The sequence below is a fragment of the Bos indicus x Bos taurus genome, chromosome 5 (assembly GCF_003369695.1).
Source record: "Bos indicus x Bos taurus breed Angus x Brahman F1 hybrid chromosome 5, Bos_hybrid_MaternalHap_v2.0, whole genome shotgun sequence".
Lineage (NCBI taxonomy): Eukaryota > Metazoa > Chordata > Mammalia > Artiodactyla > Bovidae > Bos > Bos indicus x Bos taurus.
Genome location: NC_040080.1, coordinates 78,562,149 through 78,587,927, shown reverse-complemented (window position 1 = coordinate 78,587,927; position 25,779 = coordinate 78,562,149).

The window sequence follows — 25,779 nt, the reverse complement described above, 5'->3', positions numbered from 1 at the left end:
CAATAAAGAGAGCACCACAAACTACCAGAATAAAAAAAGGACACCCCAAACTCAGCAATTTAAACAAGATGAAGGACAGAGGAATACCCAGCAGATAAAGGAACAGGATAAATGCCCACCAAACCAAACAAAAGAGGAAGAGTTGGGAATCCACCTGATAAAGAATTCCAAATAATGATAGTGAAATTGATCCAAAATCTTGAAATCAAAATGGAATCACAGATAAATAGCTTGGAGACAAAGATTGAGAAGATGCAAGAAAGGTTTAACAAAGACCTAGAAGAAATAAAAGAGAGTCAATATAAAATGAATAATGCAATAAATGAAATTAAAAACACTCTGGAGGCAACAAATAGTATAATAACAGAGGCAGAAGATAGGATTAGTGAATTAGAAGATAGAATGGTAGAAATACATGAATCAGAGAGGAAAAAAGAAAAATGAATTAAAAGAAATGAGGACAATCTCAGAGACCTCCAGGACAATATTAAACGCTACAACATTCGAATCATAGGGGTCCCAGAAGAAGAAGACAAAAAGAAAGACCATGAGAAAATACTTGAGGAGATAATAGTTGAAAACTTCCCTAAAACGGGGAAGGAAATAATCACTCAAGTCCAAGAAACCCAGAGAGTCCCAAACAGGATAAACCCAAGGCGAAACACCCCAAGACACATATTAATCAAATTAACAAAGATCAAACACAAAGAACAAATATTAAAAGCAGCAAGGGAAAGACAACAAATAACACACAAGGGAATTCCCATAAGGATAACAGCTGATCTTTCAATAGAAACTCTTCAAGCCAGGAGGGAATGGCAAGACATACTTAAAGTGATGAAAGAAAATAACCTACAGCCCAGATTATTGTACCCAGCAAGGATCTCACTCAAATATGAAGGAGAAATCAAAAGCTTCTCAGACAAGTAAAAGCTGAGAGAATTCAGCACCACCAAACCAGCTCTCCAACAAATACTAAAGGATATTCTCTAGACAGGAAACACAAAAACGGTGTATAAACTTGAACCCCAAACAATAAAGTAAATGGCAATGGGATCATACTTATCAGTAATTACCTTAAACATAAATGGGTTGAATGCCCCAAACAAAAGACAAAGACTGGCCGAATTCATACAAAAACAAGACCCCTCCAAATGTTGTCTACAAGAGACCCACCTCAAAACAGGGGACACATACAGACTGAAAGTGAAGGGCTGGAAAAAGATTTTCCATGCAAATAGGGACCAAAAGAAAGCAGGAGTAGCAATACTCATATCAGATAAAATAGACTTTAAAACAAAGGCTGTGAAAAGAGACAAAGAAGGTCACTACATAATGATCAAAGGATCAATCCAAGAAGAAGATATAACAATTATAAATATATATGCACCCAACACGGGAGCACCGCAATATGTAAGACAAATGCTAACAAGTATGAAAGGAGAAATTAACAATAACACAATAATAGTGGGAGACTTTAATACCCCACTCACACCTATGGATAGATCAACTAAACAGAAAATTAACAAGGAAACACAAACTTTAAATGATACAATAGACCAGTTAGACCTAATTGATATCTGTAGGACATTTCATCCCAAAACAATGAATTTCACCTTTTTCTCAAGCGCACATGGAACCTTCTCCAGGATAGATCACATCATGGGCCATAAAGCTAGCCTTGGTAAATTCAAAAAAATAGAAATCATTCCAAGCATCTTTTCTGACCACAATGCAGTAAGATTAGATCTCAATTACAGGAGAAAAACTATTAAAAATTCCAACATATGGAGGCTGAACAACACGCTGCTGAATAACCAACAAATCACAGAAGAAATCAAAAAAGAAATCAAAAAAGAAATCAAAATTTGCATAGAAACTAATGAAAATGAAAACACAACAACCCAAAACCTGTGGGACACTGTAAAAGCAGTGCTAAGGGAAAGTTCATAGCAATACAGGCATACCTCAAGAAACAAGAAAAAAAGCCAAATAAATAACCTAACTCTACACCTAAAGCAACTAGAAAAGGAAGAAATGAAGAAGCCCAGGGTTAGTAGAAGGAAAGAAATCTTAAAAATTAGGGCAGAAATAAATGCAAAAGAAACAGAAGAGACCATAGCAAAAATCAACAAAGACAAAAGCTGGTTCTTTGAAAGGATAAATAAAATCGACAAACCATTAGCCAGACTCATCAAGAAACAAAGGGAGAAAAACCAAATCAATAAAATTAGAAATGAAAATGAAGAGATCACAACAGACAACACAGAAATACAAAGGCTCATAAGAGACTACTATCAACAATTATATGCCAATAAAATGGACAACGTGGAAGAAATGGACAAATTCTTAGAAAAGTACAACTTTCCAAAACTGGACCAGGAAGCAACAGAAAATCTTAACAGACCCATCACAAGCATGGAAATTGAAACTGTAATCAAGAATCTTCGAGCAAACAAAAGCCCAGGTCCAGATGGCTTCACAGCTGAATTCTACCAAAAATTTAGAGAAGAGCTAACACCTATCCTGCTCAAACTCTTCCAGAAAATTGCAGAGGAAGGTAAACTTCCAAACTCATTCTATGAGGCCACCATCACCCTAATACCAAAATCTGACAAAGATCCCACAAAAAAAGAAAACTACAGGCCAGTATCACTGATGAACATAGATGCAAAAATCCTAAACAAAATTCTAGCAATCAGAATCCAACAACACATTAAAAAAGATCATACACCATGACCAAGTGGGCTTTATCCCAGGGATGCAAGGATTCTTCAATATCCGCAAATCAATCAATGTTATACACCACATTAACAAATTGAAAAATAAAAACCATATGATTATCTCAATAGATGCAGAGAAAGCCTTTGACAAAATTCAACATCCATTTACGATAAAAACTCTCCAGAAAGCAGGATTAGAAGGAACATACCTCAACATAATAAAAGCTATATATGACAAACCCACAGCAAACATTATCCTCAATGGTGAAAAATTGAAAGCATTTCCTCTAAAGTCAGGAACAAGACAAGGGTGCCCACTTTCACCATTACTATTCAACATAGTTTTGGAAGTTTTGGCCACAGCAATCAGAGCAGAAAAAGAAATGAATCCAAATTGGAAAAGAAGAAGTAAAACTCTCACTGTTTGCAGATGACATGATCCTCTACATAGAAAACCCTAAAGACTCCACCAGAGTGGAGTGATTATAGTAAAGTTGCAGGATATAAAATCAACACACAGAAATCCCTTGCATTCCTATACACAAATAATGAGAAAACAGAAAGAGAAATTAAGGAAACAATTCCATTCACCATTGCAACGGAAAGAATAAAATACTTAGGAATATATCTACCTAAAGAAACTAAAGACCTATATATAGAAAACTATAAAACACTGGTGAAAGAAATCAAAGAGGACACTAATAGATGGGAAAATATACCATGTTCATGGATTGGAAGAATCAATATAGTGAAAATGAGTATACTACCGAAAGCAATTTATAGATTCAATGCAATCCCTATCAAGCTACCAACGGTATTCTTCACAGAGCTAGAACAAATAATTTCACAATTTGTATGGAATTACAAAAAACCTCGAATAGCCAAAGCGATCTTGAGAAAGAAGAATGGAACTGGAGGAATCAACCTACCTGACTTCAGACTCTATTACAAAGCCACAGTTATCAAGACAGTATGGTACTGGCACAAAGACAGAAATATTGATCAATGGAGCAAAACAGAAAGCCCAGAGATAAATCCATGCACATATGGACACCTTATCTTTGACAAAGGAGGCAAGAATATACAATGGATTAAAGACAATCTCTTTAACAAGTGGTGCTGGGAAAACTGGTCAACCACTTGTAAAAGAATGAAACTAGAACACTTCCTAACACCATACACAAAAATAAACTCAAAATGGATTAAAGATCTCAACATAAGACCAGAAACTATAAAACTCCTAGAGGAGAACATAGGCAAAACACTCTCTGACATACATCACAGCAGGATCCTCTATGACCCACCTCCCAGAATATTGGAAATAAAAGCAAAAATAAACAAATGGGACCTAATTAAACTTAAAAGCTTCTGCACAACAAAGGAAACTATTAGCAAGGTGAAAAGACAGCCTTCAGAATGGGAGAAAATAATAGCAAATGAAGCAACCGACAAACAACTAATCTCAAAAATATACAAGCAACTCCTACAGCTCAACTCCAGAAAAATAAATGACCCAATCAAAAAATGGGCCAAAGAACTAAATAGACATTTCTCCAAAGAAGACATACAGATGGCTAACAAACACATGAAAAGATGCTCAACATCACTCATTATCAGAGAAATGCAAATCAAAACCACTATGAGGTACCATTTCACGCCAGTCAGAATGGCTGCGATCCAAAAGTCTACAAGCAATAAATGCTGGAGAGGGTGTGGAGAAAAGGGAACTCTCTTACACTGTTGGTGGGAATGCAAACTAGTACAGCCACTATGGAGAACAGTATGGAGATTCCTTAAAAAACTGGAAATAGAACTGCCTTCTGATCCAGCAATCCCACTGCTGGGCATACACACTGAGGAAACCAGAAGGGAAAGAGACACGTGTACCCCAATGTTCATCGCAGCACTGTTTATAATAGCCAGGACATGGAAGCAACCTAGATGTCCATCAGCAGATGAATGGATAAGAAAGCAGTGGTACATATACACAATGGAGTATTACTCAGCCATTAAAAAGAATACATTTGAATCAGTTCTAATGAGATGGATGAAACTGGAACCTATTATACAGAGTGAAGTAAGCCAGAAAGAAAAACACCAATACAGTATACTAACGCATATATATGGAATTTAGAAAGATGGTAACAATAACCCTGTGTACGAGACAGCAAAAGAGACACTGATGTATAGATCAGTCTTATGGACTCTGTGGGAGAGGGAGAGGGTGGGGAGATTTGGGAGAATAGCATTGAAACATGTATAATATCATGTATGAAACGAGTTGCCAGGCCAGTTTCGATGCACGATACTGGATGCTTGGAGCTGGTGCACAGGGACGACCCAGAGGGAGGGTATGGGGAGGGAGGAGGGAGGAGGGTTCAGGATGGGGAACAGGGGTATACCTGTGGTGGATTCATTTCAATATTTGGCAAAACTAATACAATATTGTAAAGTTTAAAAATAAAATAAAATTTAAAAAAAAAGAAGAAGAAGAAGAAACTACCAAGCCCATGTGCCACAACTACTTAAGTCCACATGCCTGGAGCCTGTACTCTACAATAAAAGAAGCCACTGCATTGAGAAGTTCATGCACCACAATGGAGTGTAGCTTGTACTCACCACAACTAGAGAAAGCCTGCATGCAGCAAGAAGATCTAGGGTAGCCAAAAATAAATGTAAAAATTTTTTTAAAGGCATTATTACCAGAATGAACACTGTTACAACATAATGGAAGAGGAAATGCTATCATAATAGCATAAACCTTCTAAGAGGAGCCATTAATGTTGGATTTGATGAATAGAAGGTTGCAAAAATTGCCAAGATAAAAGCAGACATACAAACTATGCAGGAAAATCATGGGGGAATAAAAGAATATAGCATGGACAAGGCATGGAGCAAATATGGAATGAATGGACTACAGGTTTTCTTAGGATTAGAAGATAAATATTGTAAGGTTACTTGTATCCATAGTATGAAGGACCTCATAGGACCTTTTCATGGAGTTTCGAATTCATTATCAGACAGTAAGGAGTTATAAGAGAAGTTTAAACTTGGGTGTGAAATAATTGGATTTGTCTTCCCAGATACCATCCAATTTGGGTCAGACAGCTCAGATTCTGATTTTGGTTTTCACTTCAGGGCTTTGAGTAACCACTCTTTGCCTCCAGCCTCTGTAGTTAGGCCTAAGAAAACCTGTACTCCATTCATTCCATATTTGCTCCATGCCTTGTCCATGCTATATTCTTTTATTCCCCCATGTTTTTCCTGCATAGTTTGTATGTCTGCTTTTATCTTGGCAATTTTTGCAACCTTCTATTCATCAAATCCAACATTAATGGCTCCTCTTAGAAGGTTTATGCTATTATGATAGCGTTTCCTCTTCCATTATGTTGTAACAGTGTTCATTCTGCCAACACCCTCATGTAATCCTTTCAGCCTTCTTCCTCCAAACACACAGAGAAGCACACTTTGTACTTTTTGGTTGTACATTGAACTGAAGCTTTCTCTTGTAGTTTTCCATGTGTGTAAGTTTCAAGAATCCCTTTACCTATGCTAAATTCTGTTTTTCTATAAACCCTTCTTTTCTGTGCTGGCAGACCTGTGGGATCTTCCCTGACCAGGGATCAATCCTGAACCCCCTGCGGTGGAAGCACGGAGTCTTCCACTTGCCAGGGAAATCCCTATAAAACTCTCTTGAATTAAAAAAAATTGTACAGCATCAGATTAGAGATCATTCAGTTCAACCTCCTCATTCCATTCTATACTGATTTACTATAAAAAATTTGAAACTGTTTTGCCCTATTTAGCTCTTAGTTGTATAACCCATTATTATGCACAGTTCCTTTATAGATTCATTTCCAAGTCTTATTGCCATGAAGATTTTTTTATAACTATATGTCTTTAATACAGTTATTTAATTTTAGAAGCAAAACTCTGAAAATTGGTATCACTAACTGCCTATGGAGTTTGAAATGGCATTATTAATAACCGAAAGTCAAACTGTATTTTTGTAATTCCAGGGTTTTGGATATATGATCAAGAGTACAGAAAAATGGCTGTTGTTATTTGTGACACAACTTTGCAGATATAAAAGTAAGTCACTCATGTCCAACTTTTTGTGACCCCATGGAGTATACAGTCCATTGAATTCTCCTGGCCAGAATCCTGAAGTGGGTAGCCATTCCCTTCTTACCAACCCAAGGGTTGAACCCAGGTATTCCACTTGGCAGGTGGATTCTTTTCCAGCTGAGCCACTAGGGAAACCTGCTGTAACAAAAAACAGGAAAGAGACTTAGTACAGTTCCAGTAATAGTTAAATTAATTGAACTCCAAATTGAAGACACTTCTGTTCATTACTAAAAAGTTCTCCAGTTAATTTCTTGCCTGAACATAATGAAACTCTCTTTTTGCTGTGAATGATATATATTCAGGTTTCACTCATTTTTAGGAGACACCCTTTTGACTGATGCCTAGGAACCTTTAAGGACTTCTGGAACTAAAGAGTTCTCTCCAAATATGAAAGTTCAAATGTCTATTGCTAACTCACAGCTGAGTTAAAGAGCCAAAGAATTGATGCTTTTGAACTGTGGTGTTGGAGAAGACCCTTGAGAGTCTCTTGGACTGCAAGGAGATCCAACCAATCAATCTTAAAGGAAATCAGTCCTGAATATTCATTAGAAGGACTGAAGCTGAAGTTCCAATCTACCTCATGTGAAGAGTCGATTCATGCGAAGAGACTCTGATGCTGGAAAGGATTGACGGCAGTAGGAGAAAGGGAGGACAGAGGATGAGATGGTTCATTGGCATCACTGACTCAATGGACATGAATTTGAGCAAGCTCTGGGAGTTGGTGATGGACAGGGAATCCCGGCATGCTGCAGTCAATGGGGTCGCAAAGAGCAGGACATGAGAGAGCGACTGAACTGAATTGATACATCAGATCAGATCAATCGCTCAGTCGTGTCCGACTCTTTGTGACCCCATGAATCGCAGCACGCCAGGCCTCCCGGTCCATCACCAACTCCCGGAGTTCACTGAGACTCACGTCCATCGAGTCAGTGATGCTATATATCACCAGAGATAATTTGGTAGTACTTCTCGACATTTTAAGTGCAAACACTCTTTAAGCCAACACTCCTATAATTAGAAATACATTACATGTACACATATGTATATAATAATATACACATTTTTAGGAATGTTTGCTCTAGTGGCAATAAGTTGCAAAAACTAAACGTCCATCAATGAAGAAATTGTTAATTACAGCCATAAAATGATAATCTGAAGTCATTAAAAATATATAATATAGGTAAAGAGATAGAGATGACAGAGAGGTAGAGAGATATGAAAAGATGCCCAAGAATTATGGAGACATAATGAGTTGAAGAATTATGAGTATACTATGGTTTTACTTGTGTGGTCTTTTTTTAAAGATAGTGCAAGCAATGAAAAAAAAAAATACAGACACAGAACTTCATCAAAATGAAGATATTTTTGGATCCAAAGGACATCCTAAAGAAAGTAAAAAGGCAACACATAGAATGGGAGAAAAGATGTGAAAACTATCTATATAATAAGGCATTGGCATTCAAAACATTTAAAGAACTCTTACATCAATAATAAAGGCAACCAATTAAAAATGGGCAAAGGATCTAAATAGACATTTCTCCAAAGAAGATACATAAATGTCTAATTAGCACACGAAAAGACATTCAACATCATTAGTCATCAGAGAAATGCAAATAAAAATCATAATGAGATACTATTTTGCCCCCCGTAGAATGCCAAAAATAAAAGATGAACAACAAATATTTGGGAGAATGTGGAGAATTGGAATTCTCAAACACTGCTGATGAGGTTGTAAAATTATGCAGTCACATGAATTGTTAAAAATAGTTTACCATATGTTACAGTAATTCCACTCTTAGGTACATACCAAAGAGTATTAAAAGTAGATGTTCACACAAAACCTTATGAATTGTTGATCATAGTGGCATTATTCATAATGGCCAAAAAGTGGAAACAGAAATGTCTATCAACAATAACTGCATAAGGTATAGCTATACAATGGTATCCTATATAGCTAGAGAAAGGATAAAACATGATGTATATTCTATAACATAGATGAACCTTGAAAACACCTTGCTAAGTAAAAGAAGCTAGACACACAAGGCTGCATATTCCATGATTCCATTTATATGAAATGTTCAGAATAGACATTTTCCATAGAAACAGAATTTTCTATAGAAATAGAAAATAGATTAGTGGTTGTCACAGGTGGAATTGATAATTTTACAATGTCTTTTTTGAGGGTAAGAAAATATTCTGGAATTAGATAATGATTATGACTTTACAACCTTGTGAATGTATTAAAAACCACTGATCTTTTTATACTTTAAAAATTGAATATTAAATTATGTGAATCCTATCTCAGTAAAGCTATTATTTTAATAGGTAATGTGGTAGTGATTTATGTATTATCCAAATATGTTAGTTTATTGAACTTGGTAAAGTGCAAGAAGGAAACAAATTTATTTATTCTCCCCACTAGAATGGCACCCCACTCCAGTACTCTTGCCTGGAAAATCCCATGGACAGAGGAGCCCAGTAGGCTGCAGTCCATGGGGTCACTAAGAGTCAGACATGACTGAGCAACTTCACTTTCACTTTTCACTTTCATGCATTGGAGAAGGAAATGGCAACCCATTCCAGTATTCTTGCCTGGAGAATCCCAGGGATGGGGGAGCCTGGTGGGCTGCCATCTGTGGGGTCGCACAGAGTCGGACACGACTGAAGCAACCTAGCAGCAGCAGCAGCAGCAAACTTCAAACAAGCACTGCAAGATCTTCCATTTTGGACAATATCTCAGACAAAGCCCCTTAACTTTTCCCTGTCATTAGCTTGAATTACCAAAAAGCCTCACTTGTAAGCATCATAAAGTCCAGGCCAATCTAATATCAAGAATAATCTTATCCAGTTCAAAGCTTCTCTCTTCTGACTTCAATTCTTTACTCTTCTGCCTTATGCTTCTACCTTCATCTCTTCTCTCTTTGCTACCTCTGCCACCTGCTTTTGTGATGCAGTTATCGTCTGGCAGAAGTTCAGATGCCACTCTTCTCTCTTGGGCTGTCTTTGTGAGCTCTCTGGGCATCTCTTCCTATTCCCACTGCCCGGTGCCCTCATTACATTGTCTTCCCTCAGACAGGCTACAGCTTCTCAGATCCTACCCACGCACCCTCTTTCTGTTGGGGTTCCCTCACCTAGCATGGCTGTCCTGTTGGGTAGGGTTCTTTCAGGATAATTCAGTCTTCTTTGGCACAGGCTTAACTCACAGAAAAGTTCTGGAAGTACAGATTTCTACTTAACTTCAAGGACCCTCTGTTCAGGGTCAACCTCTCTCTTTTAACCTTTTTTAAAATTGAAAAGTATAACATACTGTGAAATACCATATATAATGTATATTCATAGTTCAGAGAACAGTAATAGTACTAATAAAATTGACAACCATATATACAACTCCCAGATGCTCTCTTAAGAAACAAAATATTGCTACAAGTTTTCACCACAAGGAAAAAAAATTCTTTTTTTCCCCTTTTTTTTGGTATCTGTAAGAGATGATGTGTGTTAACCAAACTTATTGTGGTAATCATTTAAGTAACAAGTCAAGTGATTATACAGTATATCTTAAACATGTTACACTATATATGTTAAACATATTAAACAGTATTATGTCAATTGTACCTCAATAAAACTAGAGGGAGAAAAGGAAAGAGAATATTGACAATTTCCTTGACTCTCTTAATGTTTTGTGTTAATCTTTCTTTTAACATTTTGAAATAGTTATATATATATATATATATATATATATATACACACATATATATACACACACACACATATGTATATATTGTATATATACAATACTCTATTTAGCTGTACCTGCTTTTGAATTTTACATGAATGAAATGATACTCTAGACCCTGGAACCACATTGCCCATTCCCATGACTAGATATGTGCCATTGAATAGTTACTTAACCTTTCTATGCCTCAGTTTCAGCATCTGTAAACTGAAGCCAACAATAAAGGTTATATTGTTGAATTGTTTAGAGGATTAAATGAATCAATAATCATAAAATGCCTAGTCTAACATGGTAATTACATGTTAAAATGTTTGTTAAATAAAATAAAATTGCTTATATTCCACTATATTTAAAAATTTTAATTTGGCATCTTTGCATTGAAACATTTACGTTATATCCAAGGTAAAGGTTAATTTTTATATTTCCCTGTTTAACATCCTAGGGTACCACAATTTATCTATTGTACTCTTCATTGATATTTGAAATGTTTCCAAACTAAGACTATTTCAGACATTCAAATCTTTTGATCATCTTTATATTTACCATGTTCTGGCTTAATATGCCAGCAAATTTGGAAAACCCAGCAGTGGCCACAGGACTGGGAAGGTCAGTTTTCATTCCAAGCCCAAAGAAAGACAATGCCAAAGAATGCTCAAACTACCGCACAATTGCACTCATCACACACGCTAGTCAAGTAACGCTCAAAATTCTCCAAGCCAGACTTCAGCAATACGTGAACCGTGAACATTCAGATGTTCAAAATGGCTTTAGAAAAGGCAAAGGAACCAGAGATCAAATTGCTAACATCTGTTAGATCATTGAAAAAGCAAGAGAGTTTCAGAAAAACATCTACTTCTGCTTTATTGACTATGCCAAAGCCTTTGACTGTGTGGATCACCACAAACTACGGAAAATTCTTCAAGAGATGGGAATACCAACCACCTTACTTGCCTCTAGAGAAATCTGTATTCGGATCAAGAAGCAACAGTTAGAACTGGACATGGAACAACAGACTGGTTCCATTTTGGAAAAGGAGTACGTTAAGGCTGTATATTGTCACGCTGCTTATTTAACTTACATTCAGAGTACATCATGAGAAACGCTGGGCTGGATGAAGCACACACTGGAATCAAGATTCCCCTGGAGAAATATCAATAACCTCAGATATGCAGATGACACCACCCTTATGGCAGAAAGTGAAGAGGAACTAAAAAGCCTCTTGATGAAAGTGAAAGTGGAGAGTGAAAAAGTTGGCTTAAAGCTCAACATTAAGAAAATGAAGATCATGGCATCCAGTCCCATCACTTCATGGGAAATAGATGGGGAAACAGTGGAAACAGTGGCTGACTTTATTTTTCTGGGCTCCAAAATCACTGCAGATGGTGACTGCAGCCATGAAATTAAAAGACGCTTACTCCTTGGAAGGAAAGTTATGACCAACCTAGATAGCATATTCAAAAGCAGAGACAATATTTTGCCAACAAAGTTCCATCTAGTCAAGGCTATGGTTTTTCCTGTGGTCATGTATGGATGTGAGAGTTGGACTGTGAAGACGGCTGAGCGCCGAAGAATTGATGCTTTTGAACTGTGGTGTTGGAGAAGACTCTTGAGAGTCCCTTGGACTGCAAGGAGATCCAACCAGTCCATTCTGAAGGAGATCAGCCCTGGGATTTCTTTGGAAGGAATGATGCTAAAGCTGAAACTCCAGTACTTTGGCCACCTCATGGGAAGAGTTGACTCATTGGAAAAGACTCTGATGCTGGGAGGGATTGGGGGCAGGAGGAGAAGGGGATGACAGAGGATGAGATGGCTGGATGGCATCACTGACTCGATGGCTGTGAGTCTCAGTGAACTCCAGGGGTTGGTGATGGACAGGGAGGCCTGGTGTGCTGCGATTCATGGGATCACAAAGAGTCGGACACAACTGAGCGAGTAAACTGAACTGAACTGAATTGTGGGATTTTCTCTGAAATTGGTAATCAAATCATTCTTTCTCTTTAATAAAACTTTATCTGTTACTGGTATGTGGAGATGTGATTGACTTCTCAATGATGATTTCTAGCTGACAGTCATGTTAATACTAATAATTTTTCCAAAGATTATTTTGTTTTCAATAGTGACAGTCATTTTCAAATAATAACATTTTTATTTCTTTCTTGCAAACTTTGATACATTTTATTTATTTTTCTGGCCAGATTGCAGCTGCTAGGATCTTTAGAACAATGTTGAAAAGAAGAGTCATTGGGAGAAATGGCCAAGATGGTGGAGTGTGAAGACCCCTTCCATGGGCACACCAAAATTTCACCTCCAGAGCAACTACTGATGAGAAAAACTGGAATACTAGTAGAAAAGGCTTTCTTCAAGTAAAGATTTTTAAAAAGGAACCACAACAAGATGGTAGGAGGTGTGGAGGCATGGTATGGTTAAGATGTATACACTCAAGTGGGCAACGCACAAATAAGAGGATAATTACAACTGCAGAGATTCTCCCCAAAGAGTGAGGAGTTCAAGCCCTATACTGGGCTCCCCAGCCATGGAGTCTTGTGCTGAGGAGATGAAAACCCAGAATGTTTGTCTTTTAAGGCCAGTGGGACTTATTTTTAGAAGAGCCAGAGAGCTTTGGGAAATAGAGACTTGGCTCTTAAAGGACACACACAAAATCTCACACACTCCAGGACCCAGGGCAGAAGAAGTAATTTGAAAGAAGTCTGGATCAGACCCACTGCTGATCTTGGAAAGCCTTCTGGAGAGGTAAGAGGCAAAGGACACTGGCAGCAGCCATTTTGGGGAGCTTGTTCTACCACATGAACATTGGTGCTGCCAAGTGCCATTTGTGGAATTATTCCTCTAGTTTACTAGTGCCGGACCCTCTCACTTGCCTGTGGGGCATGAGTGCTGGGACATCTCAGGCCCACCTACCAGACATGGTACTTTTAAGAGCTGTATTGAGACCCAGCCCTGCATACCAGTGACCTGACACTAGCCCCAAGACCATATTCATCCACCAGTGACCTGGCACTAACCTGTAGACCCTTGGGACTCAGCTCCACCCACCAGTGGGCTAACACCAATTCCAGGACTCACCAACTCTGGGACACCTGGGGACCCTCAGTCAGCCATGCCAGAATCTAGCCTTATCCACTGGTTGGCTGACACCAGCTCCAGAACTCCCAGAGCCCTGCAGCAAGAGACCCTGGAACAGGGCTCCAATCACCAATGAGCTTACATTGGCTCCAGGACCTGCCAGAACCCAGCTCCACCAAAGAGCAGGCCAACACAAGGGTCAGGACCTTCTGGAGCTCCAGGTCCACCCACCAACAGTCCAACCCCAGCTCTGAGACACCCTGGGTTCTCAGCACCACCCCAGTGTTCAATTTCAAAGGCCAACACCAGCTCTGGGACATAATAGACACCATAACCATAACCAGTGGCCTCAGGAACTAGCCCTAAGCACAAGCAGGCAGACACTATATCTGGGACCCCCAGCATTGCAACCACACCAGAACCTGGGTCTGCCCACCAGTGGGCCAGCAATAACCCTGGGACCCCTGAAACTTCTAAACTAGCAGTCTTGGGATCCTGCCCAACACATCAGTAACCAGCAGCTTTTACACAAGGCAGGGCCTGGCAACCAAAGGGACAAAGCCAGCCATACCTAATGAACTGCCTACAGTAGTCAACTTGCCACGACAGACTCATGAAGCCCCAGTAGGGAGTACCTTTAGAGGTTATAGCCCTGGAGACCAAAAGGGAGTATGCTGTTGGGACACATAGGATGCCTTCTACAAAAAGCCACTTCCCCAAGGTCAGGAAACATAACCAACCTACCAAATATATAGGGGGAAAACCCAATAAATTAGGCAGAAGGAGGTGACAGAGGAATGTGTCTCAAACGAAGGAACAAGATAAAACTCCAGAAAAAGAACTAATGACATGAAGTTAGGCAGTCTAGAAACCTCGATAGACCAACGTGGTGATTGTGACGATATTAAAAAAAAAAAAAAAGGCAGAAAATTATAACAGAGTGAGAAATTAGAAACTTTTAACAAAGAGTAAGAAAATATAAAGAACAAACAGATAAAAATACAATAACTGAAGTGGAAAATACAGTAGAAGGAATAAACAGTAGATTAGATGAAACAGAGGATCAAATCAGCCTGATGGAAGAGAGAGAAGTGAAAATCACTGAAGCTGAAAAGAAAAATGAATAAACAGGGAATATTACTCAAAAAATTAAAAATAGAACTACGTATGATCCAGCATTGCCTTTCTTTGGGATTGGAATGAAAACTGACCTTTTCCAGTTCTGAGGCCACTGCTGAGTTTTCCAAATTTGCTGGCATATTGAGTGCAGCACTTTCACAGCATCATCTTTCAGGATTTGGAATAGCTGAACTGGAATTCTATCACCTCCACTAGCTTTGTTCCTAGTGATGCTTTCTAAGGCCCACTTGACATCACATTCCAGGGTGTCTGGCTCTAGGTCAGTGATCACATCATTGTGATTATCTGGGTCATGAAGATTTTTTGTACAGTTCTTCTGTGTATTCTTGCCATCTCTTCTTAATATCTTCTGCTTCTGTTAGGTCCATACCATTTCTGTCCTTTATCCAGCCCATCTTTGCATGAAATGTTCCTTTGGTATCTCTTATTTTCTTGAAGAGATCTCTAGTCTTTCCCATTCCGTTGTTTTCCTCTATTTCTTTGCATTGATCACTGAAGAAGGCTTTCTTATCTCTTCTTGTTATTCTTTGAAACTCTGCATTCAGATGTTTATATCTTTCCTTTTCTCCTTTACTTTTCGCTTCTCTTCTTTTCACAGCTATTTGTAAGGCCTCCCCAGACAGCCATTTCGCTTTTTTGCATTTCTTTTCTATGGGAATGGTCTTGATCCCTGTCTCCTGTACAATGTCACGAACCTCATTCCATAGTTCATCAGGCACTCTATCAGATCTAGGCCCTTAAATCTATTTCTCACTTCCACTATATAATCATAAGGAATTTTACTTAGGTCATACCTGAATGGTCTAGTGATTTTCCCTACTGTCTTCAATTTAAGTCTGAATGCTCAAACTACCGCACAATTGCATTCATCTCATACGCTAGTAAAGTAATGCTCAAAATTCTCCAAGCCAGGCTTCAGCAATATGTGAACTATGAACTTCCTGATGTTCAAGCTGGTTTTAGAAAAGGAAGAGGAACCAGAGATCAAATTGCCAACATCCTCAGGGTCATAGAAAAAGCAAGAGAGTTCCAGAAAAAACATTTATTTCTGCTTTATTGACTATGCCAAAGCCTTTGACTCTGTGGATCACAACAAACTGTGGAAAATTCTGAAAGAGATGGGAATACCAGACCACCTGATCTGCCTCTTGAGAAATTTATATGCAGGTCAGGAAGCAATAGTTAGAACTGGACATGGAACAACAGACTGGTTCCAAATAGGAAAAGGAGTACGTCAAGGCTGTATATTGTCACTCTGTTTAACTTATATGAAGAGTACATCATGAGAAACGCTGGACTGGAAGTAACACAAGCTGGAATCAAGATTGCCAGGAGAAATACCAATAACCTCAGATATTCGGATGACACCACTCTTATGGCAGAAAGTGAAGAAGAACAAAAAGCCTCTTGATGAAAGTGAAAGTGGAGAGTGAAAAAGTTGGCTTAAGCTCAACATTAAGAAAATGAAGATCATGGCATCCAGTCCCATCACTTCATGGGAAATAGATGGGGAAACAGTGGAAACAGTGTCAGACTTTATTTTTCTGGGCTCCAAAATCACTGCAGATGGTGACTGCAGCCATGAAATTAAAAGACGCTTACTCCTTGGAAGGAAAGTTATGACCAACCTAGATAGCATATTCAAAAGCAGAGACATTACTTTGCCAACAAAGGTTCATCTAGTCAAGGCTATGGTTTTTCCTGTGGTCATGTATGGATGTGAGAGTTGGACTGTGAAGAAGGCTGAGCGCCAAAGAATTGATGCTTTTGAACTGTGGTATTGGGGAAGACTCTTGAGAGTCCCTTGGACTGCAAGGAGATCCAACCAGTCCATTCTGAAGGAGATCAGCCCTGGGATTTCTTTGGAAGGAATGATGCTAAAGCTGAAACTCCAGTACTTTGGCTACCTCATGCGAAGAGTTGACTCATTGGAAAAGACTCTGATGCTGGGAGGGATTGGGGGCAGGAAGAGAAGGGGACGACAGAGGATGAGATGGCTGGATGGCATCACTGACTCAATGGCCGTGAGTCTCAGTGAACTCCGGGAGTTGGTGATGGACAGGGAGGCCTGGTGTGCTGCGATTCATGGTATCACAAAGAGTTGGACACGACTGAGCAACTGATCTGATCTGATGTTCCTTCTATTCCTGCTTTCTGGAGAGTTTTTATCGTAAATGGATGCTGAATTTTGTCAAGGATTTCTCTGCATCTATTTAGATAATCATATTGTTTTTATTTTTCAATTTGTTAATGTGGTGTATTGCATTGATTTGCAGATATCGAAGAATCCTTGCATCCCTGGGATAAAGCCCACTTGGTCATGGTGTATGATCTTTTTAATGCGTTGTTGGATTCTGATTGCTAGAATTTGGTTAAGGATTTTTGCATCTATGTTCATCAGTGATATTGGCCTGTAGTTTTCTTTTTTTGTGGGATCTTTGTCAGGTTTTGGTATTAGGGTGGTGGTGGCCTCATAGAATGAGTTTGGAAGTTTACCTTCCTCTGCAATTTTCTGGAAGAGTTTGAGCAGGATAGGTGTTAGCTCTTCTCTAAATTTTTGGTAGAATTCAGCTGTGAAGCCATCTGGACCTGGGCTTTTGTTTGCTGGAAGATTTTTGATTACAGTTTCAATTTCCGTGCTTGTGATGGGTCTGTTAAGATTTTCTATTTCTTCCTGGTCCAGTTTTGGAAAGTTGTACTTTTCTAAGAATTTGTCCATTTCTTCCACGTTGTCCATTTTATTGGCATATAATTTTTTATAGTAGTCTCTTATGATCCTTTGTATTTCTGTGTTGTCTGTTGTGATCTCTCCATTTTAATTTTTAATTTTGTTGATTTGGTTTTTCTCCCTTTGTTTCTTGATGAGTCTGGCTAATGGTTTGTCGATTTTATTTATCCTGTCAAAGAACAAGCTTTTGTCTTTGTTGATTTTTGCTATGGTCTCTTTTGTTTCTTTTGCATTTATTTCTGCCCTAATTTTTAAGATTTCTTTCCTTCTACTAACCCTGGGGTTCTTCATTTCTTCCTTTTCTAGTTGCTTTAGGTGTAGAGTTAGGTTATTTATTTGACTTTTTTCTTGTTTCTTGAGGTATGCCTGTATTGCTATGAACTTTCCCCTTAGGACTGCTTTTACAGTGTCCCACAGGTTTTGGGTTGTTGTGTTTTCATTTTCATTCATTTCTATGAAAATTTTGATTTCTTTTTAGATTTTTTCTGTGATTTCTTGGTTATTCAGCAGCGTGTTGTTCAGCCTCCATATGTTGGAATTTTTAATAGTTTTTCTCCTGTAATTGAGATCTAATCTTACTGCATTGTGGTCAGAAAAGATGCTTGGAATGATTTCTATTTTTTTGAATTTACCAAGGCTAGCTTTATGGCCCATGATGTGATCTATCCTGGAGAAGGTTCCATGTGCACTTGAGAAAAAGGTGAAATTCCTTGTTTGGGGATGAAATGTCTTATAGATATCAATTAGGTCTAACTGGTCTATTGTATCATTTAAAGTTTGTGTTTCCTTGTTAATTTTCTGTTTAGTTGATCTATCCATAGGTGTGAGTGGGGTATTAAAGTCTCCCACTATTATTGTGTTATTGTTAATTTCTCCTTTCATACTTGTTAGCATTTGTCTTACATATTGCGGTGCTCCCATGTTGGGTGCATATATATTTATAATTGTTATATCTTCTTCTTGGATTGATCCTTTGATCATTATGTAGTGACCGACTTTGTCTCTTTTCACAGCCTTTGTTTTAAAGTCTATTTTATCTGATATGAGTATTGCTACTCCTGCTTTCTTTTGGTCCCTATTTGCATGGAAAATCTTTTTCCAGCCCTTCACTTTCAGTCTGTATGTGTCCCCTGTTTTGAGGTGGATCTCTTGTAGACAGCATATGTAGGGGTCTTGTTTTTGTATCCATTCAGCCAGTCTTTGTCTTTTGGTTGGGGCATTCAACCCATTTACGTTTAAGGTAATTATTGATAAGTATGATCCCATTGCCATTTACTTTATTGTTTTGGGTTCAAGTTTATACACCGTTTTTGTGTTTCCTGTCTAGAGAATATCCTTTAGTATTTGTTGGAGAGCTGGTTTGGTGGTGCTGAATTCTCTCAGCTTTTGCTTGTCTGGGAAGCTTTTGATTTCTCCTTCATATTTGAATGAGATCCTTGCTGGGTACAATAATCTGGGCTGTAGGTTATTTTCTTTCATCACTTTAAGTATGTCTTGCCATTCCCTCCTGGCTTGAAGAGTTTCTGTTGAAAGATCAGCTGTTATCCTTATGGGAATTCCCTTGTGTGTTATTTGTTGTCTTTCCCTTGCTGCTTTTAATATTTGTTCTTTGTGTTTGATCTTTGTTAATTTGATTAATATGTGTCTTGGGGTGTTTCGCCTTGGGTTTATCCTGTTTGGGACTCTCTGGGTTTCTTGGACTTGAGTGATTATTTCCTTCCCCATTTTAGGGAAGTTTTCAACTATCATCTCCTCAAGTATTTTCTCATGGTCTTTCTTTTTGTCTTCTTCTTCTGGGACCCCTATGATTCGAATGTTGTAGCGTTTAATATTGTCCTGGAGGTCTCTGAGATTGTCCTCATTTCTTTTAATTCGTTTTTCTTTTTTCCTCTCTGATTCATGTATTTCTACCATTCTATCTTCTAATTCACTAATCCTATCTTCTGCCTCTGTTATTATACTATTTGTTGCCTCCAGAGTGTTTTTGATTTCATTTATTGCATTATTCATTTTATATTGACTCTTTTTTATTTCTTTTAGGTCCTTGTTAAACCTTTCTTGCATCTTCTCAATCCTTGTCTCCAGGCTATTTATCTGTGATTCCATTTTGATTTCAAGATTTTGGATCAATTTCACTATCATTATTTGGAATTCTTTATCAGGTGGATTCCCTATCTCTTCCTCTTTTGTTTGGTTTGGTGGGCATTTATCCTGTTCCTTTATCTGATGGGTATTCCTCTGTCTCTTCATCTAGTTTAAATTGCTGAGTTTGGGGTGTCCTTTCTGTATTCTGGCAGTTTGTGGAGTTCTCTTTATTGTGGCATTTCCTCGGTGTGTGTGGGTTTGTACAGGTGGCTTGTCAAGGTTTCCTGGTTAGGGAAGCTTGTGTCAATGTTCTGGTGGGTGGAGCTGTATTTCTTGTCTCTGGAGTGCAATGAAGTGTCCAGTAATGAGTTGTGAGATGTCTATGGTTTTGGGGTGACTTTGGACAGCCTCTATCTTGGAGCTCAGGGCTGTGTTCCTGTGTTGCTGGAGAATTTTCTTGGTATGTCTTGCCCTGGAACTTGTTGGCCCTTGTGTAGTGCTTGGTTTCAGTGTAAGTATGGAGGCGTTTGATGAGCTCCTATCCATTAATGTTCCCTGGAGTCACGAGTTCCCTGGAGTCAGGGTTTGGACTTAAGCCTCCTGCTTCCAGTTATTGGTCTTATTTTTACAGTAGTTTCAAAACTTCTCCTTCTATACAGCACCATTGATAAAACATCTAGGTTAAAGATGAAAAGCTTCTCCACTGTAAGGGTCACCCAGAGAGGTTCACAGCATTACATGGAGAAGAGAAGAAGGAGGAGAGAGTTAGAGGTGACCCGAATGAGATGAGGTGGAATCAATAGAGGAGAGAGTGGGCTAGCCAGTAATCACTTCCTTATGTGCACTCTACAACTGGACTGCTCAGAGATGTTCACAGAGTTATACAGAGAAGAGAAGAAGGAGGAAGGAGACAGGTGGCCAGGAGGATAAAAGTGGGGGAATGAAAAGGAGGGAGACAGATCCAGCCAGTAATCAGTTCCCTAAGTGTTCTCCACCATCTGGAACACACAGAAATTCACAGAGTTGGGTAGAGTAGAGAGGGGTTAGGGAGGAGACACAGGTGATCTGGTGGAGAAAAAGGAGAGTCCAAAGGGAGAGAGAACAGTCAAGCCAGTAATCTCGCTCCCTAGTGAAAAATGGGTACTGAAGATTGGGTTCTTAAAGGTACAAAATTGGTAACATACATAAAAGCAAAAATTAAAAATCTAGAGTAGAGTTTGGATTTTCAAAAATACAATGTTTCAAAAAAGAAGAAGAAAAAGAAAGAGAGAAAAACAAACAAAGTCGCAAAAATTATAAAGAAAATATAGATACAAAATTGATAACAAATACCAAAAAGCGTAAATTAAATATCTAGAGTAGAGTTTGGAATTTCAGATATACAATGTTATTTAAAAGAAGAAGAGAAAGAAAGAGAGAGGGGAAAAAAAAAGTCACAAAAATTATGTAAAAAAAAATAGAGGTCCAAAATTGATAACAAATACCAAAAAGCTGAAATTAAAAATCTAGAGATTGGAATTTCAAAAATACGATGTTAAAGAAAAGAAGAAAAGAAAAAAAAACCAGGTCACAAAAATTATAAAAAATATATATATGAAGTTTGCTTTAAAAAAAATAGGGTCTTTTTTTTTTTTTGCAAAGTAATAGTAGGTTATAAAAGTGAAAATTAAAGGAATAATAGAGGACTTAAAATTTTTTTAAAAAAATTAAAAAGAAAGAAAGAATGATCATAAAAATAGTAAAAATATATCTAGGACTTTCTCCAGTTTTGTTGTGGGTATTGTGGGGTCAGTTCATTTTAGGCTAGTTCCTTGCTCCGACTTACATTTCTCAAGATCTATAGGCCCCTTCCTATGTAGTTGGTACTAACCACAGAGTTTTAATCTATTGCCTGTAGCTTCCAAGGCGGTTCCCTCTGTTATAACTTCTTCTGTTTGCTGGTCTCTTCAGTGTCTGGTTTCCACCCTGACACAAAGGGGACAGTGGTGGACACTTTTTTTTTTTTTTTTTAGGCTCACTTGTTCAGTCGCACTGTGGAGAGGGAGGGACGCTGCAAACAAATAACACTGGCGTGTGCTCGCAGTGCCTCAGCCACACTGGGTCTGCCCCCACTCACGGCGCATGTAGCCTCCCTGCCCACACTGCTCAGGCTCCAGGTTGCTCCACCGGGAACCATCCTTGGCCGGCCCTGGGCTGCTTGCACCTCCCAGGTCCAAGCCGCTCAGGTTCAGGCACTCGGGTAGTCCTCAGAGGCGCAGACTCAGTTGGGCCTGCGTTTTGTGCCCTTCCCAGGTCCAAGCAGCTCAGGTGATGAGGTGTTTGGCGAGCATGATTGCTGTGACTTATCGCCTCTCCCCTCGGTTATCTAGGTGTACAACCGTCGCACCTTCTCAGGCGGATGTTGACCATCCAGACCCCCAAGAAGTTTAGTTAGCAAAGAAGCCTGCTTACAGTTTTATAGATAATGTCTCTCTGGAGCTACAATTGCCCCCTTCTGGCTCTGGCTGCCTGTCACTGGAGGGGGATGGTCTGCAGCCGGCTATCTCTGTTCAGTCCCTTGTTCCATGCACGGGCCTGGCAGTGTCTTAGGTTAGGGCTGGCTTTTTGCGTGGTAGATATCCCACAGTCTGGTTTGCTAGCCCAAATTACTTCGCTCAGATAGAGCTCAGGGTATTCAGGCCAGATCTTTACTCTAAGCGATGCAGCCCACGCCGCACCTCCCTGCCCAGCCCCCGCTTGCTAGTGGCGTGTGCAGGCGTCTGCGCTGCTTCTCCTCTGGGGGAGTTACCGTAGGGCTCGCAATCTGAGGGTTTTAATTGTTTATTTATTTTTCCTCCCTGTTATGTTGCCCTCTGTGCTTCCAAGGCTCGGCACAGATTCGGCAGTGAGAAGGTTTCCTGGTGTTTGGAAACTTCTTTCTTTTTAAGACTTCCTTCCTGGGACGGAACTCCATCCCTCCCTCTTTTGTCTCTTTTTTTGTCTTTTATATTTTTTCCTACCTTCTTTCAAAGACTTGGGTTGCTTTTCTGGGTGCCTGATGTCCTCTGCCGGCATTCAGAAGTTGTTTTGTGGAATTTACTCGGCGTTTAAATGTTCTTTGATGAATCTGTGGGGGAGGTGTTCTCCCCGTCCTACTCCTCCTCCATCTTAGCTCCTCCCCTGATGTTTTTATTATTCATTTATTCATTCCTATTATTTTTCAATTGTGATATTTTTTGTTTTTCATTAGAGTTTGTCAATTGTATTAATCACTCCAATCTTTTGTTTATACTCTTTATATTGTTTTCTATTTTTGTGTATGTCTGCTTTTTCCTATATTATATAATTTCTTTCACTTTGAGGTCATTGTGTTGTTCTTTTTCTAATTTGTTAAATAGAAATGATTATTGAAATGCTTATTTCATCAATTTTCAACTTTATTTGAATAATTTAAGGTTGTAAGTTTACCTCCACAGATTCTGACAGGCAATATTTATATTACTTTTCTGTTTTAAATATATTTCCATATTTTTATAAACCTATCTTTTTCTCTTTCTAAAAGTTTGAAATGATTTTAATTATATTTTACCATTATTTTCAACATAATTGTATTATAATTAGAGAATGGTGCGTAAGAATTTAGTTCTATCTTTGTTTTATGAAATGCCAAAAATTATTTGTTGTTGTTCAGTCACTCAGTCGTGTCTGACACTTTGTGACCCTATGGAGTGCAGCACACCAGGCTTCCTTGTCCTTCACCATCTCCTAGACATTGCTCAAACTCGTGTCCATTGAATCAGAGATACCATTCAACCATCTCATCCTCTGTACTCCCCTCCTCCTCCTGCCTTCAATCTTTCCCAACATCAGGGTCTTTTTGCATGAATCAGCTCCTCACATCAGGTGGTCAAAGTATTGGAGTCTCATCTTCAGTCCTTCTAATGAATATTCAGGACTGATTTCCTTTAGAATTGACTGATTTGATCTCATTGCTGTCCAAGGGACTTTCAAGAGTCTTCTCCAACACCACAGCACAAAGGCATCAATTCATTGGCATTCAACCTTTTTTATTGTCCAACACTCACATTCAAACATGACTACTGGAAAAAATATAGCTTCGACTAGATGGACCTTTGCAAGCAGAGCATTGTCTCTGCTTTTTTAATACACTGTCTAAGTTTGTCATAGCATTCCTCCAAGGATCAAGCGTCTTTTAATTTCATGGCTGCAGTCACCATCTGTAGTGATCTTGGAACCCAAAAAAATAGTCTCTCACTGTTTCCATTGTTTCCCCATCTATTTGTCATGAAGTGATAGGACCAGATGCCATGATCTTAGTTTTTCAAATGTTGAATTTTAGGCCAGGTTTTCACTCTCTTCTTTCCCTTTCATCAAGAAGCTGTTTAGTTCCTCTTTCTTTCTGCCATAAAGGGTGGTATCATCTGCATATCTGAGGTTATTGATATTTCTCCTGGCAATATTGATTCCAGCTTGTGCTTCATCCAGCCTAGCATTCTGCATGATGTGCTCTGCATATAAGCTAAATAAACAGGGTGACAATATACAGCCTTGTTGTACTCCTTTCCCACTTTTGAACCAATCCATTGTTCCATATCTGGTTTCTAACTATTGCTTCTTGACCTGCATATAGGTTTCTCAGGAGGCAGGTAAGGTGGTCTGATATTCCCATCTCTTTAAGGATTTTTTTATGGTTTGTTGTGATCCACAGAGTCAAAGGCTTTAGTGTAATCAATGAAGCAGAAGGAGATGTTTTTCTGGGATTCTTTTGCTTTTTCTATGATCCAACAGATGTTGCCAATTTGATCTCTGATTCCTTTGCTTTTTCTAAATTCAGCTTGAACATCTGGAAGTTCTAGGTTTATGTACTGTTGAAAACTAGCTTGGAGAATTTTGAGCCTTTGCTAGCATGTGAAATGAGTGAAATTTTTTGGCAGTCTGAACATCCTCTGGCATTGCCTTTCTTTAGAATTGGAAGGAAAACTGATCTTTTCCAGTCCTGTAGCCACAGCTGGGTTTTCCAAATGTGCTGGCACATTGAATGCTGTACTTTAGCAGCAGCATCTTTTTGAATTTGAAATAGCTCAGCTGGAATTTCATCACTTCCATGAGCTTTTTTCATAGTGATGCTTCCTAAAGCCACTTGACTTTACACTCCAAGATCTCTGGCTCTAGGTGAGTCATCACACCATCAAGGTTATCTGGGACATTAAGATCTTTTTTGTATAATTCTTCTGTGTATTCTTGCCACCTCTTCTTAATTTCTGCTTCTGTTAGGTCCATACTGTTTCTGTCCTTTATGGTGCCCATCTTTGCACGGTATGTTCCCTTGGTATCTCTAAATTTTTTTAGGAGATCTCTAGTCTTTCCCATTCTATTGTTTTCCTCTATTTCTTTGCATTGATCACTGAGGAAGCTTTCTTAACTCTCCTTGCTCTTCTTTGGAACTCTGCATTCAGATGGGTATGTCCTTCTTTTCTCCTTTGTCTTTAGCTTCTCTTCTTTTCTCAACTATTTGTAAGGCCTCCTTAGACAACCATTTTGCCTTTTTTTTTTTTTTTACCGTGGGGATGGTTTTATTCATGTCCTCTCATACAATGTCACAAACCTCTATCCATAATTCTTCAGACACTCTATCAAATCTAATTCCTTGAATCTATTTGTCACTTCCACTGTATAATCATAAGGGATTTGATTTAGGTCATACATCTATGGTCTAGTGGTTTTCCCCACTTTCTTCAATTTAAGTCTGAATTTTGCAATAAGGAGTTCATGATCTGAGCCCCAGTCAGCTCCCAGCCTTGTTTTTGCTGACTGTATAGAGCTTCTCCATTTCGGCTGCAAAGAATATAATCAAACTGATTTTGGAATTGATTTGATGAGGTCTATGTGTAGAGTCTTCTCGTGTTGTTGGAAGAGGGTGTTTGCTATGACCAGTGCATTCTCTTGGCAAAACTCTGTTAGCTTTTGCCCTTCTTCCTTTTGTACTCCAAGGCCAAACCTGCTTGTTATTCCAGGTATCTCTTGACTTCCTACTTTCACATTCCAGTCCCCTATAATGAAGAGAACATCTTTTTATTTTATTTTATTTTTATTATTATTTTTTTTTTTTGGTACTAGTTTTTTTTTTTTTTGGTGATAGTAGGAGGTCTTGTAGGTCT